A 19,034-nucleotide genomic window follows, 5' to 3' on the forward strand; every position below is an offset into this window, starting at 1 on the left:
TGTCACTGCCTCCAGTCAGTTACCACCATGTCACTGCCTCCAGTCAGTTACCACCATGTCACTGCCTCCAGTCAGTTACCACCATGTCACTGCCTCCAGTCAGATACCACCATGTCACTGCCTCCAGTCAGATACCACCATGTCACTGCCTCCAGTCAGTTACCACCATGTCACTGCCTCCAGTCAGTTACCACCATGTCACTGCCTCCAGTCACTGCCTCCAGTCAGATACCACCATGTCACTGCCTCCAGTCAGATACCACCATGTCACTGCCTCCAGTCAGTTACCACCATGTCACTGCCTCCAGTCAGTTACCACCATGTCACTGCCTCCAGTCAGATACCACCATGTCACTGCCTCCAGTCAGTTACCACCATGTCACTGCCTCAAGTCAGTTACCACCATGTCACTGCCTCCAGTCACTGCCTCCAGTCAGTGCCTCCAGTCAGTTACCACCATGTCACTGCCTCCAGTCAGTTACCACCATGTCACTGCCTCCAGTCACTGCCTCCAGTCAGATACCACCATGTCACTGCCTCTAGTCAGTTACCACCATGTCACTGCCTCTAGTCAGTTACCACCATGTCACTGCCTCCAGTCAGTTACCACCATGTCACTGCCTCCAGTCAGTTACCACCATGTCACTGCCTCCAGTCAGTTACCACCATGTCACTGCCTCTAGTCAGTTTCCACCATGTCACTGCCTCCAGTCAGTTACCACCATGTCACTGCCTCCAGTCAGTTACCACCATGTCACTGCCTCCAGTCAGTTTGGGCTGTAAGGTTGTAAAATTACGGTAACTTTCCCCAAATTCGAAGGTTTTCCAGAAATCCTGGTTTGAGGATTCCAGATTTTGCTTCTTCTTATTATTACTTTTCAAATGGAATTTCTGGAAAACTTCACTTTTTTTTTTTTTTAATTACCGGAATTTTTCAACCATAGTGACTAGAAGTACAAGCATTTCACTACACTCGCATTAACATCTGCTAACCATTTGTATGTGACAAATAAAATTGGATTTGATTTGGCTCTGACATGCAGGTGAATGGGAGCACTGCAAACAGTGCAGGAATACATGACTATGATCTGTGTAAAATATGAAGTGGTGATTTTAGAAGGATACAGATCGTAATAATGGGAACATTCCTGGCATGTATAACCTGTTTTCAATTCTGAAATGTATTGATGTCAAACAGCGTTAAGAGATACATTTCATGCGGTTCAGCCCAGTGTGTGAAAGAAAAGGCAGTCGGAGCTGTACAGTGTAGACCAGTGGTTCACAACCTTAATCAGTTACAGTACCACCAACTGTAGAATGTAGCTCTCCCAGGAGCCCCAGGGTCCTAGTACCCCTGAACTAGTGGATAGAGAACCCCCAGGGTCCTAGTACCCCTGAACTAGTGGATAGAGTACCCCCAGGGTCCTAGTACCCCTGAAATAGAGGATAGAGTACCCCCAGGGTCCTAGTACCCCTGAACTAGTGGATAGAGTACCCCCAGGGTCCTAGTACCCCTGAACTAGTGGATAGAGTACCCCCAGGGTCCTAGTACCCCTGAACTAGTGGATAGAGTACCCCCAGGGTCCTAGTACCCCTGAACTAGTGGATAGAGTACCCCCAGGGTCCTAGTACCCCTGAACTAGTGGATAGAGTACCCCCAGGGTCCTAGTACCCCTGAACTAGTGGATAGAGTACCCCCAGGGTCCTAGTACCCCTGAACTAGTGGATAGAGAACTCCCAGGGTCCTAGTACCCCTGCACTAGTGGATAGAGTACCCCCAGGGTCCTAGTACCCCTGAACTAGTGGATAGAGTACCCCCAGGGTCCTAGTACCCCTGCACTAGTGGATAGAGTACCCCCAGGGTCCTAGTACCCCTGAACTAGTGGATAGAGAATCCCAAGGGTCCTAGTACCCCTGCACTAGTGGATAGAGTACCCCCAGGGTCCTAGTACCCCTGAACTAGTGGATAGAGTACCCCCAGGGTCCTAGTACCCCTGAACTAGTGGATAGAGTACCCCCAGGGTCCTAGTACCCCTGAACTAGTGGATAGAGTACCCCCAGGGTCCTAGTACCCCTGAACTAGTGGATAGAGAACCCCCAGGGCCCTAGTACCTCTGAACTAGTGGATAGAGTACCCCCAGGGTCCTAGTACCCCTGGACTCGTGGATAGAGTACCCCCACCCCAGGGTCCTAGTACCCCTGGACTGGTGGATAGAGTACCCCCAGGGTCCTAGTACCCCTGAAATAGTGGATAGAGTACCCCCAGGGTCCTAGTACCCCTGAAATAGTGGATAGAGTACCCCTGAACTACCCCTGAATGTACATTTTACCAGTAAATCTATGGTCTCATGAGTCTTCTCAAGTACTCCCTGTGGATAGGCCAAGTACCCCCAGAGTCCAAGTGTCCCTCCAGGACAACAACCACCCGATGTCACAGGAAGGCCAAAAAGATCATCAAGGACAACAACCACCCGAGCCACTGCCTGTTCACCCCGCTATCATCCAGAAGGTGAGATCAGTACAGGTGCATCAAAGCTGGGATCGAGAGACTGAAAAACAGCTTCTATCTCAAGGCCATCAGGCTGTTAAACAGCCATCACTAACCGGCTACCAACCCGGTTACTCAACCCTGCACCTTAGAGGCTGCTGCCCTATATACATAGACATGGAATCACTGGTTACTCAACCCTGCACCTTAGAGGCTGCTGCCCCATATACATAGACATGGAATCACTGGCCACTTTAATAATGGAACACTAGTCACTCTCAACCCTGCACCTTAGAGGCTGCTGCCCCATATACATAGACATGGAATCACTGGCCACTTTAATAATGGAACACTAGTCACTCTCAACCCTGCACCTTAGAGGCTGCTGCCCCATATACATAGACATGGAATCACTGGTTACTCAACCCTGCACCTTAGAGGCTGCTGCCCTATATACATAGACATGGAATCACTGGTCACTCTCAACCCTGCACCTTAGAGGCTGCTGCCCTATATACATAGACATGGAATCACTGGTCACTCTCAACCCTGCACCTTAGAGGCTGCTGCCCTATATACATAGACATGGAATCACTGGCCACTTTAATCATGTTTACATACTGCTTTACTCATCTCATATCTAATATACTGTATTCTATTCTACTGTATTTTAGTCAATGCCACTCTGGCATTGGTCGTCTTAATATTTATATATTTCTGAACTCCAACCTTTTACTATATATGTGTGTGTATTGTTGTGAATTGTTAGATACTACTGCACTGTTGGAGCAAGGAACACAAGCATTTTGCTACACCTGCAAAAACATCTGCTAAATATGTGTATGTGACCAATAAAATGTGAGAGCAGGATAGGGCCCTAAACCCTGGTCTCCTTGTCATTATGGTGATAGCAGTGTAGGGCCCTAAACCCTGGTCTCCTTGTCATTATGGTGATAGCAGGATAGGGCCCTAAACCCTGGTCTCCTTGTCATTATGGTGATAGCAGTGTAGGGCCCTAATCCCCGGTCTCCTTGTCATTATGGTGATAGCAGGTTAAGGCCCTAAACCCTGGTCTCCTTGTCATTATGTTGATAGCAGTGTAGGGCCCTAATCCCCGGTCTCCTTGTCATTATGTTGATAGCAGGTTAGGGCCCTAAACCCTGGTCTCCTTGTCATTATGGTGATAGCAGGTTAGGGCCCTAATCCCTGGTCTCCTTGTCATTATGTTGATAGCAGGTTAGGGCCCTAAACCCTGGTCTCCTTGTCATTATGGTGATATCAGGTTAGGGCCCTAATCCCTGGTCTCCTTGTCATTATGGTGATAGCAGGTTAGGGCCCTAATCCCTGGTCTCCTTGTCATTATGGTGATAGCAGGTTAGGGCCCTAATCCCTGGTCTCCTTGTCATTATGGTGATAGCAGTGTAGGGCCCTAATCCCTGGTCTCCTTGTCATTATGGTGATAGCAGGTTAGGGCCCTAAACCCTGGTCTCCTTGTCATTATGGTGATAGCAGGTTAGGGCCCTAATCCCTGGTCTCCTTGTCATTATGGTGATAGCAGGTTAGGGCCCTAATCCCTGGTCTCCTTGTCATTATGGTGATAGCAGGTTAGGGCCCTAATCCCTGGTCTCCTTGTCATTATGGTGATAGCAGGTTAGGGCCCTAATCCCTGGTCTCCTTGTCATTATGGTGATAGCAGGTTAGGGCCCTAAACCCTGGTCTCCTTGTCATTATGGTGAGAGCAGGTTAGGGCCCTAAACCCTGGTCTCCTTGTCATTATGGTGATAGCAGGTTAGGGCCCTAATCCCTGGTCTCCTTGTCATTATGGTGATAGCAGGTTAGGGCCCTAAACCCTGGTCTCCTTGTCATTATGGTGATAGCAGGTTAGGGCCCTAATCCCCGGTCTCCTTGTCATTATGGTGATAGCAGGTTAGGGCCCTAAACCCTGGTCTCCTTGTCATTATGGTGATAGCAGGTTAGGGCCCTAATCCCTGGTCTCCTTGTCATTATGGTGATAGCAGGTTAGGGCCCTAAACCCTGGTCTCCTTGTCATTATGGTGATAGCAGGTTAGGGCCCTAATCCCCGGTCTCCTTGTCATTATGGTGATAGCAGGTTAGGGCCCTAATCCCTGGTCTCCTTGTCATTATGGTGATAGCAGGTTAGGGCCCTAATCCCCGGTCTCCTTGTCATTATGGTGATAGCAGTGTAGGGCCCTAATCCCTGGTCTCCTTGTCATTATGGTGATAGCAGGTTAGGGCCCTAATCCCTGGTCTCCTTGTCATTATGGTGATAGCAGGTTAGGGCCCTAATCCCCGGTCTCCTTGTCATTATGGTGATAGCAGGTTAGGGCCCTAATCCCTGGTGTCCTTGTCATTATGGTGATAGCAGGTTAGGGCCCTAATCCCTCGTTCCTTATCATTACTGTATTTATTGTTCAGCTGAAACCCAAACAATGTTCTATTTACCCAGAAAGCTTTTCATCTGCCCTCTAGGGCCTTGTGACGCTGGTGGAAACACTCCACTAGTGGGACTGGAGTATCCAACAGGAAATAGAGTAGACTACAACATGGAGATTCTGGAGTATCCAACAGGAAATAGAGTAGACTTCAACATGCAGATTCTGGAGTATCCAACAGAAAATAGAGTAGACTACAACATGGAGATTCTGGAGTATCCAACAGGAAATAGAGTAGACTTCAACATGCAGATTCTGGAGTATCCAACAGAAAATAGAGTAGACTACAACATGGAGATTCTGGAGTATCCAACAGAAAATAGAGTAGACTACAACATGGAGATTCTGGAGTATCTACAACAGCAGAAATCCAACAGAAATAGAGTAGACTTCAACATGCAGATTCTGGAGTATCCAACAGAAAATAGAGTAGACTACAACATGCAGATTCTGGAGTAGCCAACAGGAAATAGAGTAGACTACAACATGCAGATTCTGGAGTATCCAACGATATGGTTCATGAGTTTCTAGTAGGTAGACCATACGGTTCAAGAGAAAATAGCCTAATTCATTTTAAAAGCATCTAATCAACAATGGCATTATTTTCCCTTAACTCTACAACTCCTCCAACTATTGACTGTGTTCACAACTGTCACTAGTTTGACACCAAAACATTGACAACAAATACATATTGACATAGTAAAACAAATACGTATTGACATCTCTAAAATAAATCTCTAAAATAAATACATACAGTGGGGCAAAAAAGTATTTAGTCAGCCACCAATTGTGCAAGTTCTCCCACTTAAAAAGATGAGAGAGGCCTGTAATTTTCATCATATGTACACCTCAACTATGACAGACAAAATGAGAGAACAAAATCCAGAAAATCACATTGTAGGATTTTTAATGAATTTATTTGCAAATTATGGTGGAAAATAAGTATTTGGTCACCTACAAACAAGCAAGATTTCTGTCTCTCACAGACCTGTAACTTCTTCTTTAAGAGGCTCCTCTGTCCTCCACTCATTACCTGTATTAATGGCACCTGTTTGAACTTGTTATCAGTATAAAAGACACCTGTCCACAACCTCAAACAGTCACACTCCAAACTCCACTGTGGCCAAGACCAAAGAGCTGTCAAAGGACACCAGAAACCAGAAATTGTAGACCTGCACCAGGCTGCGAAGACTGAATTATTAGGAAATGGAAGACATACAAGACCACTGATAATCTCCCTCGATCTGGGGCTCCACGCAAGATCTCACCCCGTGGGGTCAAAATGATCACAAGAACGGTGAGAAAAAATCCCAGAACCACACGGGGGGACCTAGTGAATGACCTGCAGAGAGCTGGGACCAAAGTAACAAAGCCTACCATCAGTAACACACTACGCCGCCAGGGACTCAAATCCTGCAGTGCCAGACGTGTCCTCCTGCTTAAGCCAGTACATGTCCAGGCCCGTCTGATGTTTGCTAGAGAGCATTTGGATGATCCAGAAGAAGATTGGGAGAATGTCATATGGTCAGATGAAACCAAAATATAACTTTTTGGTAAAAACTCAACTCGTCGTGTTTGGAGGACAAAGAATGCTGAGTTGCATCCAAAGAACACCATACCTACTGTGAAGCATGGGGGTGGAAACATCATGCTTTGGGGCTGTTTTTCTGCAAAGGGACGAGGACGACTGATCCGTGTAAAGGAAAGAATGAATGGGGCCATGTATCGTGAGATTTTGAGTGAAAACCTCCTTCCATGAGCAAGGGCATTGAAGATGAAACGTGGCTGGGTCTTTCAGCATGACAATGATCCCAAACACACCGCCCGGGCAACGAAGGAGTGGCTTCGTAAGAAGCATTTCAAGGTCCTGGAGTGGCCTAGCCAGTCTCCAGATCTCAGCCCCATAGAAAATCTTTGGAGGGAGTTGAAAGTCCGTGTTGCCCAGCAACAGCCCCAAAACATCACTGCTCTAGAGGAGATCTGCATGGAGGAATGGGCCAAAATACCAGCAACAGTGTGTGAAAACCTTGTGAAGACTTACAGAAAACATTTGACCTCTGTCATTGCCAACAAAGGGTATATGACAAAGTATTGAGATAAACTTTTGTTATTGACCAAATACTTATTTTCCACCATAATTTGCAAATAAATTCATTAAAAATCCTACAATGTGACTTTCTGGATTTCTCCCCCCTCATTTTGTCTGTCATAGTTGAAGTGTACCTATGATGAAAATTACAGGCCTCTCTCATCTTTTTAAGTGGGAGAACTTGCACAATTGGTGGCTGACTAAATACTTTTTTGCCCCACTGTATTGACATAGTAAAATAAATACGTATTGACATCGTAATCTCTAAAATATATACATACTGACAGAGTAAAATATATACATACTGACTTAGTAAAATATATACATACTGACTTAGTAAAATATATACATACTGACTTAGTAAAATATATACATACTGACTTAGTAAAATATATACATACTGACTTAGTAAAATATATACATACTGACTTAGTAAAATATATACATACTGACTTAGTAAAATATATACATACTGACTTAGTAAAATATATACATACTGACTTAGTAAAATAAATAAGTGTATAAAATATAAAGGATATTTAATGCGGAAACCCTCATATTTAACACAAATGGTATTCACTAAGTTATCTTTATGTAGTGTTGTCTCTGTTGTCGTGATGTTATCTTTATGCAGTGTTGTCTCTGTTGTCGTGAAGTTATCTTTATGTAGTGTTGTCTCTGTTGTCGTGATGTTATCTTTATGTAGTGTTGTCTCTGTTGTCATCTTTATGTAGTGTTGTCTCTGTTGTCGTGAAGTTATCTTTATGTAGTGTTGTCTCTGTTGTCGTGAAGTTATCTTTATGTAGTGTTGTCTCTGTTGTCGTGAAGTTATCTTTATGTAGTGTTGTCTCTGTTGTCGTGAAGTTATCTTTATGTAGTGTTGTCTCTGTTGTCGTGAAGTTATCTTTATGTAGTGTTGTCTCTGTTGTCGTGAAGTTATCTTTATGTAGTGTTGTCTCTGTTGTCGTGAAGTTATCTTTATGTAGTGTTGTCTCTGTTGTCGTGAAGTTATCTTTATGTAGTGTTGTCTCTGTTGTCGTGAAGTTATCTTTATGTAGTGTTGTCTCTGTTGTCGTGAAGTTATCTTTATGTAGTGTTGTCTCTGTTGTCGTGAAGTTATCTTTATGTAGTGTTGTCTCTGTTGTCGTGAAGTTATCTTTATGTAGTGTTGTCTCTGTTGTCGTGAAGTTATCTTTATGTAGTGTTGTCTCTGTTGTCGTGAAGTTATCTTTATGCAGTGTTGTCTCTGTTGTCGTGAAGTTATCTTTATGTAGTGTTGTCTCTGTTGTCGTGAAGTTATCTTTATGCAGTGTTGTCTCTGTTGTCGTGAAGTTATCTTTATGCAGTGTTGTCTCTGTTGTCGTGAAGTTATCTTTATGCAGTGTTGTCTCTGTTGTCGTGAAGTTATCTTTATGTAGTGTTGTCTCTGTTGTCGTGAAGTTATCTTTATGTAGTGTTGTCTCTGTTGTCATCTTTATGTAGTGTTGTCTCTGTTGTCGTGAAGTTATCTTTATGTAGTGTTGTCTCTGTTGTCGTGAAGTTATCTTTATGTAGTGTTGTCTCTGTTGTCGTGATGTTATCTTTATGTAGTGTTGTCTCTGTTGTCGTGAAGTTATCTTTATGTAGTGTTGTCTCTGTTGTCGTGATGTTATCTTTATGCAGTGTTGTCTCTGTTGTCGTGAAGTTATCTTTATGTAGTGTTGTCTCTGTTGTCGTGAAGTTATCTTTATGTAGTGTTGTCTCTGTTGTCGTGATGTTATCTTTATGCAGTGTTGTCTCTGTTGTCGTGAAGTTATCTTTATGTAGTGTTGTCTCTGTTGTCGTGATGTTATCTTTATGTAGTGTTGTCTCTGTTGTCGTGAAGTTATCTTTATGTAGTGTTGTCTCTGTTGTCGTGAAGTTATCTTTATGTAGTGTTGTCTCTGTTGTCGTGAAGTTATCTTTATGTAGTGTTGTCTCTGTTGTCGTGATGTTATCTTTATGTAGTGTTGTCTCTGTTGTCGTGAAGTTATCTTTATGTAGTGTTGTCTCTGTTGTCATCTTTATGTAGTGTTGTCTCTGTTGTCGTGAAGTTATCTTTATGCAGTGTTGTCTCTGTTGTCGTGAAGTTATCTTTATGTAGTGTTGTCTCTGTTGTCGTGAAGTTATCTTTATGCAGTGTTGTCTCTGTTGTCGTGAAGTTATCTTTATGCAGTGTTGTCTCTGTTGTCGTGAAGTTATCTTTATGTAGTGTTGTCTCTGTTGTCGTGAAGTTATCTTTATGTAGTGTTGTCTCTGTTGTCGTGAAGTTATCTTTATGTAGTGTTGTCTCTGTTGTCGTGAAGTTATCTTTATGTAGTGTTGTCTCTGTTGTCGTGAAGTTATCTTTATGTAGTGTTGTCTCTGTTGTCGTGAAGTTATCTTTATGTAGTGTTGTCTCTGTTGTCGTGAAGTTATCTTTATGTAGTGTTGTCTCTGTTGTCGTGAAGTTATCTTTATGTAGTGTTGTCTCTGTTGTCGTGATCTGTGTTTTGTCCAATATTTTTATTTAATTTATTAATATGTTTAATCCCAGCCCCCGTCCCCGAAGGAGGCCTTTTTCCTTTTGGTAGGCCGTCATTGTAAATAAGAATTTGTTCTTCACTGACTTGCCTAGTTAAATAAAGGTTAATAAAAATTCAAATGAAAAAAAAGTTGAAGAATTTAAAAAAACATAATGAGCAAATATTTTTTACAATCCAGGTGTGGAAAGCTCTTAGAGATTTACCCAGAAAGACTCACAGCTGTAATCGCTCTTAGAGATTTACCCAGAAAGACTCACAGCTGTAATCGCTCTTAGAGATTTACCCAGAAAGACTCACAGCTGTAATCGCTCTTAGAGATTTACCCAGAAAGACTCACAGCTGTAATCGCTCTTAGAGAATTTACCCAGAAAGACTCACAGCTGTAATCGCTCTTAGAGATTTACCCAGAAAGACTCACAGCTGTAATCGCTCTTAGAGAATTTACCCAGAAAGACTCACAGCTGTAATCGCTCTTAGAGATTTACCCAGAAAGACTCACAGCTGTAATCGCTCTTAGAGATTTACCCAGAAAGACTCACAGCTGTAATCGCTCTTAGAGAATTTACCCAGAAAGACTCACAGCTGTAATCGCTCTTAGAGATTTACCCAGAAAGACTCACAGCTGTAATCGCTCTTAGAGATTTACCCAGAAAGACTCACAGCTGTAATCGCTCTTAGAGATTTACCCAGAAAGACTCACAGCTGTAATCGCTCTTAGAGATTTACCCAGAAAGACTCACAGCTGTAATCGCTCTTAGAGAATTTACCCAGAAAGACTCACAGCTGTAATCGCTCTTAGAGATTTACCCAGAAAGACTCACAGCTGTAATCGCTCTTAGAGATTTACCCAGAAAGACCCACAGCTGTAATCGCTCTTAGAGATTTACCCAGAAAGACTCACAGCTGTAATCGCTCTTAGAGATTTACCCAGAAAGACTCACAGCTGTAATCGCTCTTAGAGAATTTACCCAGAAAGACTCACAGCTGTAATCGCTCTTAGAGATTTACCCAGAAAGACTCACAGCTGTAATCGCTCTTAGAGATTTACCCAGAAAGACTCACAGCTGTAATCGCTCTTAGAGATTTACCCAGAAAGACTCACAGCTGTAATCGCTCTTAGAGATTTACCCAGAAAGACTCACAGCTGTAATCACTCTTAGAGATTTACCCAGAAAGACTCACAGCTGTAATCGCTCTTAGAGATTTACCCAGAAAGACTCACAGCTGTAATCGCTCTTAGAGATTTACCCAGAAAGACTCACAGCTGTAATCGCTCTTAGAGAATTTACCCAGAAAGACTCACAGCTGTAATCGCTCTTAGAGATTTACCCAGAAAGACTCACAGCTGTAATCGCTCTTAGAGATTTACCCAGAAAGACTCACAGCTGTAATCGCTCTTAGAGATTTACCCAGAAAGACTCACAGCTGTAATCGCTCTTAGAGATTTACCCAGAAAGACTCACAGCTGTAATCGCTCTTAGAGATTTACCCAGAAAGACTCACAGCTGTAATCGCTCTTAGAGAATTTACCCAGAAAGACTCACAGCTGTAATCGCTCTTAGAGATTTACCCAGGAAGACTCACAGCTGTAATCGCTCTTAGAGATTTACCCAGAAAGACTCACAGCTGTAATCGCTCTTAGAGATTTACCCAGAAAGACTCACAGCTGTAATCGCTCTTAGAGAATTACCCAGAAAGACTCACAGCTGTAATCGCTCTTAGAGAATTACCCAGAAAGACTCACAGCTGTAATCGCTCTTAGAGATTTACCCAGAAAGACTCACAGCTGTAATCGCTGCCAAAGGTGATCCTAACATGTATTGACTCAAGGGGTGTGAATACTAATCTAAATTAATTTGTTAAAATGTGCAACAAAAACTCTAAAAACATGTTTTTACTACTGTCATTATGGGGTATTGTGTGTAGATGGGTGAGAAGAAATGGTGATTTAATCCATGTTGAGCGTTGAACACAGCAAAATGTGGAATGAGTCAAGGGTTGTGACTACTTCCTGAAGACCCTCCCTTTGCAACTCTAGTTACATCACTGTATCATCAAAGAAGAAGAACAGGAGGAGAGGTTGGAAGAGGAGGAGAAGAGGGGGAGAAGAGGAGGGGTTGGGGGAGAAGTCGTGGAGGAGGAGGAGAAGAAGAAGGATCAGAATCCTAGACATCACAGTTGAAGAGCGTTGCTGTCTCCATAGACTATAAGAGGAGAAGAAGGATCAGAATCCTAGACATCACAGTTGGAGAGCGTTGCTGTCTCCATAGACTATAAGAGGAGAAGAAGGATCAGAATCCTAGACATCACAGTTGAAGAGCGTTGCTGTCTCCATAGACTATAAGAGGAGAAGAAGGATCAGAATCCTAGACATCACAGTTGAAGAGCGTTGCTGTCTCCATAGACTATAAGAGGAGAAGAAGGATCAGAATCCTAGACATCACAGTTGGAGAGCGTTGCTGTCTCCATAGACTATAAGAGGAGAAGAAGAATCAGAATCCTAGACATCACAGTTGAAGAGCGTTGCTGTCTCCATAGACTATAAGAGGAGAAGAAGGATCAGAATCCTAGACATCACAGTTGGAGAGCGTTGCTGTCTCCATAGACTATAAGAGGAGAAGAAGGATCAGAATCCTAGACATCACAGTTGAAGAGCGTTGCTGTCTCCATAGACTATAAGAGGAGAAGAAGGATCAGAATCCTAGACATCACAGTTGAAGAGCGTTGCTGTCTCCATAGACTATAAGAGGAGAAGAAGGATCAGAATCCTAGACATCACAGTTGAAGAGCGTTGCTGTCTCCATAGACTATAAGAGGAGAAGAAGGATCAGAATCCTAGACATCACAGTTGAAGAGCGTTGCTGTCTCCATAGACTATAAGAGGAGAAGAAGAATCAGAATCCTAGACATCACAGCTGGAGAGCGTTGCTGTCTCCATAGACTATAAGAGGAGAAGAAGAATCAGAATCCTAGACATCACAGTTGGAGAGCGTTGCTGTCTCCATAGAGAAGAAGGATCAGAATCCTAGACATCACAGCTGGAGAGCGTTGCTGTCTCCATAGAGAAGAAGGATCAGAATCCTAGACATCACAGTTGGAGAGCGTTGCTGTCTCCATAGACTATAAGAGGAGTGTCGCAGGAATGTCGGAGATAATTCTCTCTCCTTTTCTACCTTCACTTTCCACACTGGTAATTGTAAAAGTTGTGGGTTCAGATTTATTTAACCAGTCAGTCCAGACCGGTAAAAATGTGTTGGTAAAATGAGCCTGCCTGGCGGATGTTATGCCTGGCAAGACAAGCCCTGTGGTATCCAGCTACTTATTGTTGAGCGGTAACAGCTGAGCATCCCCCCTGACATGTCTCAGTCCCGTTGTGACAACCAGCTGAACCAGCTGAACTGGAACCACTGAGTGATGGCCACTGTGAACATATTTGTGGCCTCGCTCCTCGTTCAAAAACCAATAGGCTAGCCAGGTTTCAGGAATAACAATGTTTTAATAAAAAAATAGTTCCTATTAAGCAGCAAGAATGTCCTTTTGGATTTGCATATCACAACCGTCCGCGATTGGGGGTAACATAGGGCAGCGCACAACTGGCCCAGAGTCGTCTGGGTTAGGGCTTGCCTGCGGGAGGCCGACATTGTAAGAATAATTTATTCTTAATTGAATTGCCTAGCTAAATAAAGGATAAAAAAAACATATATAACAAAACAATTAGCTCTTCAAAATGACTGTCATGCACTATTACACATGTAACAAACCATTCAGCTCTTAGACCAGCTGATGAGAGCCATACTTGTGTAACCTTTCACAGTATCTAGCACGCTGAACTTTTACATTTACATTTACATTTAAGTCATTTAGCAGACGCTCTTATTCAGAGCGACTTACAAATTGGTCCTTTCACCTTATGACATCCAGTGGAACAGCCACTTTACAATAGTGCATCTAAGTCTTTTAAGGGGGAGAAGGATTACTTTATCCTATCCTAGGTATTCCTTAAAGAGGTGGGGTTTCAGGTGTCTCCGGAACTTCCCTGCATTACTTCCCCTGTATATCTGGTAACACTTAACACTTTAATTGAGTAAATGTTACTGTAGTGGGGCTGTAGTGGGGCTGTAGTGTTACTGTAGTGTTACTGTAGTGGGGCTGTAGTGTTACTGTAGTGTTACTGTAGTGTTACTGTAGTGGGGCTGTAGTGTTACTGTAGTGGGGCTGTAGTGGGGCTGTAATGTTACTGTAGTGGGGCTGTAGTGTTACTGTAGTGTTACTGTAGTGTTACTGTAGTGGGGCTGTAGTGTTACTGTAGTGTTACTGTAGTGTTACTGTAGTGGGGCTGTAGTGTTACTGTAGTGGGGCTGTAATGTTACTGTAGTGTTACTGTAGTGTTACTGTAGTGTTACTGTAGTGTTACTGTAGTGTTACTGTAGTGGGGCTGTAATGTTACTGTAGTGGGGCTGTAGTGTTACTGTAGTGGGGCTGTAGTGTTACTGTAGTGTTACTGTAGTGTTACTGTAGTGTTACTGTAGTGGGGCTGTAGTGTTACTGTAGTGTTACTGTAGTGTTACTGTAGTGTTACTGTAGTGTTACTGTAGTGTTACTGTAGTGGGGCTGTAATGTTACTGTAGTGGGGCTGTAGTGTTACTGTAGTGGGGCTGTAGTGTTACTGTAGTGTTACTGTAGTGTTACTGTAGTGTTACTGTAGTGGGGCTGTAGTGTTACTGTAGTGGGGCTGTAGTGTTACTGTAGTGGGGCTGTAATGTTACTGTAGTGGGGCTGTAGTGTTGCTGTAGTGTTACTGTAGTGGGGCTGTAGTGTTACTGTAGTGGGGCTGTAGTGTTACTGTAGTGTTACTGTAGTGGGGCTGTAGTGTTACTGTAGTGTTACTGTAGTGGGGCTGTAATGTTACTGTAGTGGGGCTGTAGTGTTACTGTAGTGGGGCTGTAGTGGGGCTGTAGTGTTACTGTAGTGGGGCTGTAGTGTTACTGTAGTGGGGCTGTAGTGTTACTGTAGTGGGGCTGTAGTGTTACTGTAGTGTTACTGTAGTGGGGCTGTAGTGTTACTGTAGTGTTACTGTAGTGGGGCTGTAGTGTTACTGTAGTGGGGCTGTAGTGGGGCTGTAGTGTTACTGTAGTGTTACTGTAGTGTTACTGTAGTGGGGCTGTAGTGTTACTGTAGTGGGGCTGTAGTGTTACTGTAGTGTTACTGTAGTGGGGCTGTAATGTTACTGTAGTGGGGCTGTAGTGTTGCTGTAGTGTTACTGTAGTGGGGCTGTAGTGTTACTGTAGTGGGGCTGTAGTGTTACTGTAGTGGGGCTGTAGTGTTACAGTAGTGGGGCTGTAGTGTTACTGTAGTGGGGCTGTAGTGTTACTGTAGTGGGGCTGTAGTGTTACTGTAGTGGGGCTGTAGTGTTACTGTAGTGTTACTGTAGTGGGGCTGTAGTGTTACTGTAGTGGGGCTGTAGTGGGGCTGTAGTGTTACTGTAGTGGGGCTGTAATGTTACTGTAGTGGGGCTGTAGTGTTACTGTAGTGGGGCTGTAGTGTTGCTGTAGTGGGGCTGTAATGTTACTGTAGTGGGGCTGTAGTGTTACTGTAGTGTTACTGTAGTGGGGCTGTAATGTTACTGTAGTGGGGCTGTAGTGTTACTGTAGTGTTACTGTAGTGGGGCTGTAGTGTTACTGTAGTGTTACTGTAGTGTTACTGTAGTGGGGCTGTAGTGTTACTGTAGTGTTACTGTAGTGTTACTGTAGTGTTACTGTAGTGTTACTGTAGTGGGGCTGTAGTGTTACTGTAGTGGGGCTGCAGTAACACTACAGTAACACTACAGTAACACTACAGCCCCACTACAGCCCCACTACAGTAACATTACAGCCCCACTACTGGAGCTGTAGTGGGGCTGTAGTGTTGCTGTACATTACTAACATTACAGCCCCACTACAGTAACACTACAGCCCCACTACTATGTTACTGTAGTGGGGCTGTAGTGGGGCTGTAGTGTTACTGTAGTGGGGCTGTAGTGTTACTGTAGTGGGGCTGTAGTGTTACTGTAGTGGGGCTGTAGTGTTACTGTAGTGGGGCTGTAGTGTTACTGTAGTGGGGCTGTAGTGTTACTGTAGTGGGGCTGTAGTGTTACTGTAGTGGGGCTGTAGTGTTACTGTAGTGGGGCTGTAGTGGGGCTGTAGTGTTACTGTAGTGGGACTGTAGTGTTACTGTAGTGTTACTGTAGTGTTACTGTAGTGGGGCTGTAGTGTTACTGTAGTGTTACTGTAGTGTTACTGTAGTGTTACTGTAGTGGGGCTGTAGTGTTACTGTAGTGGGGCTGTAGTGTTACTGTAGTGTTACTGTAGTGTTACTGTAGTGTTACTGTAGTGGGGCTGTAGTGTTACTGTAGTGGGGCTGTAGTGTTACTGTAGTGGGGCTGTAGTGGGGCTGTAGTGTTACTGTAGTGGGGCTGTAGTGTTACTGTAGTGTTACTGTAGTGTTACTGTAGTGGGGCTGTAGTGTTACTGTAGTGGGGCTGTAGTGTTACTGTAGTGGGGCTGTAGTGTTACTGTAGTGGGGCTGTAGTGGGGCTGTAGTGTTACTGTAGTGTTACTGTAGTGTTACTGTAGTGTTACTGTAGTGGGGCTGTAGTGTTACTGTAGTGGGGCTGTAGTGTTACTGTAGTGTTACTGTAGTGTTACTGTAGTGGGGCTGTAGTGTTACTGTAGTGGGGCTGTAGTGGGGCTGTAGTGTTACTGTAGTGTTACTGTAGTGTTACTGTAGTGGGGCTGTAGTGTTACTGTAGTGTTACTGTAGTGGGGCTGTAGTGGGGCTGTAGTGTTACTGTAGTGGGGCTGTAGTGTTACTGTAGTGGGGCTGTAGTGTTGCTGTAGTGTTACAGTAGTGGGGCTGTAGTGGGGCTGTAGTGTTACTGTAGTGGGGCTGTAGTGTTACAGTAGTGGGGCTGTAGTGGGGCTGTAGTGTTACTGTAGTGGGGCTGTAGTGTTACTGTAGTGTTACTGTAGTATGAATGACAGTCACTGTAATAGAAATAAGGCCATGTCCATCTTAACCAGCACTGACCGCCACTGTCCTATAGAGAGATAGGATCAGTCGGAGGAGAACTGGGCCCTATATTTAGGGTCCAGCTAGGGCATGACTTCACTCACACAACACATAGTATGCGTCAAAAATTGCATCCAATTTTCCTATATAGTGCACTACTTTTGACTAGAGCCCTATGGAGGTATAGTGGGCCATTTGGGATGCATGTATAGCGTGAAGAAAATAACACCTGAGATTAGACATTTCAGTTGAAACAAACTGGCTAAAGAACTAAGAAACATTCTAGTCATGGTTATCTTGTCAGATTTGTAATGGTACTTCAGATGTTGGATCTTAATATGATCCATTTCCACGCAGGAATAAACTAATCCTCAAGCCTGTTTGTAGGCTACACAATGACAAGACTCCAGGTCCACTGGGCATCAGTTCAAGTAGCCTATATAGGCTAATGCCTTTTACAGTGTGTCTCGTGCGAATTGATATGTGGATTATAATATATTGACATACAGTTGAAGTCGGAAGTTTACATACACTTAGGTTGGAGTCATTAAAACCCGTTTTTCAACCACTCCACTAATTTCTTGTTAACAAACTATAGTCGGTTAGGACATCTACCTTGTGCCTTCCAACAATTGTTTATTGATTATTTCACATATAATTCACTGTATCACAATTCCAGTGGGTCAGAAGTTGTTTGTACCTTTAAACAGCTTGGAAAATTCCAGAAAATAATGTCATGGCTTTTAGAAGCTTCTGATAGGCTAATTGACGTAATTTGAGTCAATTGGAGGTGTACCTGTGGATGTATTTCAAGGCCTACCTTCAAACTCAGTCAGTGCCTCTTTGCTTGACATCATGGGGAAATCAGAAATCAGCCAAGACCTCAGAAAAACAATTGTAGACCTCCACAAGTCTGGTTCATCCTTGGGAGCAATTTCCAAATGCCTGAAGGTACCACGTTCATCTGTACAAACAATAGTACACAAGTATAAACACCATGGGACCACGCAGCCGTCATACCGCTCAGGAAGGAGACGCGTTCTGTCTCCAAGAGATGAAAGTACTTTGGTGCGAAAAGTGCAAATCAATCCCAGAACAACAGCAAAGGACCTTGTGAAGATGCTGGAGGAAACGGGTACAAAAGTATCTATATCCACAGTAAAACGAGTCCTATATCAACATAACCTGAAAGGCCGCTCAGCAAGGAAGAAGCCACTGCTCCAAAACCGCCATAAAAAAGCCAGACTACGGTTTGCAACTGCACATGGTGACAAAGATCGTACTTTTTGGCCATAATGACCATTGTTATGTTTGGAGGAAAAAAGGTTAAGCTTGTAAGCCGAAGAACACCATCCCAAGGAGGAGGATGGAGGAACTAGTACTGTCTGGAGGAACAAGTACCGTCTGGAGGAACAAGTACCGTCTGGAGGAACTGGTACGGTCTGGAGGAACAAGTACCGTCTGAAGGAACTGGTACTGTCTGGAGGAACTAGTACTGTCTGGAGGAACAAGTACCATCTGAAGGAACTGGTACTGTCTGGAGGAACTAGTACTGTCTGAAGGAACTAGTACTGTCTGGAGGAACTAGTACCGTCTGGAGGAACAAGTACCGTCTGGAGGAACAAGTACCGTCTGAAGGAACTGGTACTGTCTGGAGGAACTGGTACTGTCTGGAGGAACTAGTACTGTCTGAAGGAACTAGTACTGTCTGGAGGAACTAGTACCGTCTGGAGGAACAAGTACCGTCTGAAGGAACTGGTACTGTCTGGAGGAACTAGTACTGTCTAGAGGAACTAGTACTGTCTGGAGGAACTAGTACTGTCTGGAGGAACCAGTACTGGTATAGTTACTATCTGTGGGCTGTACTGTCTAGAGGAACTAGGACTGTCTGGAGGAACTAGTACTGTCTGGAGGAACTAGTACTGTCTGAAGGAACTAGTACTGTCTGGAGGAACTAGTACTGTCTGGAGGAACTGGTACTGTCTGGAGGAACAAGTACCGTCTGAAGGAACTAGTACTGTCTGAAGGAACTAGTACTGTCTGGAGGAACTAGGACTGTCTGGAGGAACTGGTACGGTCTGGAGGAACTAGGACTGTCTGGAGGAACTAGTACTGTCTGGAGGAACTAGTACTGTCTGAAGGAACTAGGACTGTCTGGAGGAACTAGTACTGGTGTAGTTACTATCTTCGTGGTGTTTTGAGAAAGGCATGTTACATCTTTGTTACTTGTAGGTAAACAAACATTGTTAAAACACTCGTAAGCTTAGTTCCATTGCTATCGGGGAACTGAGCCCGGGTAAGTTTTTCGACCACACTGACAAAAACAAGTTGGCCTATTGGGCAGGTTTTCTCAATTCTGACAGAAAATAAAATGTGATAGGCTACCCTCATCACGATCACTCACAATAAAATCA

General features: G+C 43.9%; 1 protein-coding gene across 1 annotated transcript in view; it reads right to left on the reverse strand.

Annotated features, from left to right (window-relative positions):
- The window catches only part of cfap299 (cilia and flagella associated protein 299), a 300,550-nt gene that overhangs the window by 107,234 nt on the left and 174,282 nt on the right, over positions 1-19,034 (reverse strand). The window lies entirely within an intron of this gene.

The sequence above is a fragment of the Oncorhynchus nerka genome, linkage group LG27 (assembly GCF_034236695.1).
Source record: "Oncorhynchus nerka isolate Pitt River linkage group LG27, Oner_Uvic_2.0, whole genome shotgun sequence".
Classification (NCBI taxonomy): Eukaryota; Metazoa; Chordata; class Actinopteri; order Salmoniformes; family Salmonidae; genus Oncorhynchus; species Oncorhynchus nerka.